This window comes from Octopus bimaculoides, chromosome 24 (genome assembly GCF_001194135.2).
Source record: "Octopus bimaculoides isolate UCB-OBI-ISO-001 chromosome 24, ASM119413v2, whole genome shotgun sequence".
Lineage (NCBI taxonomy): Eukaryota > Metazoa > Mollusca > Cephalopoda > Octopoda > Octopodidae > Octopus > Octopus bimaculoides.
In genome coordinates, this window is record NC_069004.1 from 15068119 (window position 1) to 15070289 (window position 2171).

Consider the following 2171-nt stretch of genomic DNA (forward strand, 5'->3'; position numbering starts at 1 on the left):
ATATATATATATATATATATATATATATATATATATATATATATACATACACACACATATATATGCATACATATGTAGAAAGAGGGGCAGGAATAAAATACATACACTCATATAAACATATGCTTACACACAACACATATACAAGTATTAAAGCGCGTGATGTGTATGTGTGTATTTGCATATACGCACACGCACGTATAATCACACAACATGCTTATACATGCAAATATAAGCACACACTCACACACACATACAGATATGCGTCTATACACATACATACAAATGCATGTATACATACAAATAAACATAAAAACTCATGCATGTAATACATATACACATGTACACGGATCGCGCACTCATTATACACGTGTATGTATATATGTATGTATGTATGTATGTATGTATGTATGTATGTATGTATGTATGTATGTATGTATGTGGGGGCGCAATGGCCCCATGGTTAGAGCAGCGGACTCGCGGTCGTAGGATCGCGGTTTCGATTCCCAGACCGGGCGTTGTGAGTGTTTATTGAGCGAAAACACCTAAAGTTCCACGAGGCTCCGGCAGGGGATGGTGGCGAACCCTGCTGTACTCTTTCACCACAACTTTCTCTCACTCTTACCTCCTGTTTCTGTTGTGCCTGTAATTCAAAGGGTCAGCCTTGTCACACTGTGTCACGCTGAATATCCCTGAGAACTACGTTAACGGTACACGTGTCTGTGGAGTGCTCAGCCACGTTAATTTCACGAGCAAGCTGTTCTGTTGACCGGATCAACTGCAACCCTCGTCGTCGTAACCGACGGAATGCCACAAGGAAAGGAAAGGATGTATGTATGTATGTATGTATGTTTGTATGTATGTATGTTTGTATTATGTATGTATGTATGTATGTATGGTTCTCATTCCATTAACCACGTTTTACACACAGTTTGTCCCGCATATAACAATTGTTTAAGGAAGTCTTAACGCTGGCGGCATTCCACGAACAAATACCATTGAAATTTGTTAAAACAACCAAGAAAAGCCTCTCTTATATCACAGCAAATGTCAAAGAGGCGACGGTCAGCCTGCTGTAAACAGACGGCAGTAGTAAGATATATTGCGTCTGTAGTGTCAAAGGCGAGAGGCTGGGAAAGGTACTTTCGCAATTCTCTGTCTATCTTTTTATCCTTTGTTTCAATCATGTTTGGGAACCGCCTTGAAGGGTTTAGGCCAGTCTTTCTCAACCATTTTTTTTTTACCTATGGTCCCCTTTGATTCCTATTTTATTTTAGTGGATACCTCATACCCATTCAATGCTTTTAAAAATTCCATTATATTCTTATAATTGAACATTATAAGAAAATGTATGGAAAAAAATTGGTAAAATATTTTGTGTACTGCAGAAGTATAAGCAGTTTATTGCTCATAGACTTTAACAACAAAATCTTACGTGGACCCGACCCCACCCAAGTGTCATGTGGACCCTGATTTAGTCGAACGAATCGATCCCAGTACTTTAATACAAAAAAAAAACTGGCACTTTTTCTATCAGGGTCTTAGGCTGAACCATTAAGTTACGGGGAAATAAACAAACCAATATCGGTTGTCTAGCTGTGATGGACACACACACACACACACACATGTACGTATGTATGTATGTATGTATGTATGTACGTATGACAGGCTTCTTTCAGTTTCCGTGAACTAAATTCACTCATAAAGCTTTGGTAGGCCCGAAGTTATAGTAGAATGTACTTCCCAAAGGTACCACGCAGTGGGGCCGAATCTAGAACCATGTGATTGGAAAGCAAACTGCTTACCTATGTAGCCACGCCGTATATCGCAATTAAAAATCTTTCAAATTTTTTTCCCGTCTTGTTTTGTTGAGAACAACAACATTAGCAACCGTATCAACAACACAACACCGAGAATAACAAACCAATAGGGAAGCTACCACGTGATCGCTTGAACTGCTAGAAAGATCAGTCAAATGTCACTGAAATCATACTCTCCCCACTCCACTGCATTAGAAGAAAGTAGAAAGAAAGCCCAGCAAAATTGTGGCCCTAGAAACATGTAATTTAAGTAAAAGATTTACTCACTTCCCCTTGAGATAAAAAGAGAAAAACAACAAAGAAGATAACAATATTCTTTTCTACTCTGGGCACAAGGCCCGAAATTTTGGGGTA

General features: G+C 38.8%; 1 protein-coding gene across 1 annotated transcript in view; it reads right to left on the reverse strand.

The window, feature by feature from the left end:
• Nucleotides 1-2171, reverse strand: part of LOC106882399 (mucin-17-like) — a 49822-nt gene that overhangs the window by 42923 nt on the left and 4728 nt on the right. The window lies entirely within an intron of this gene.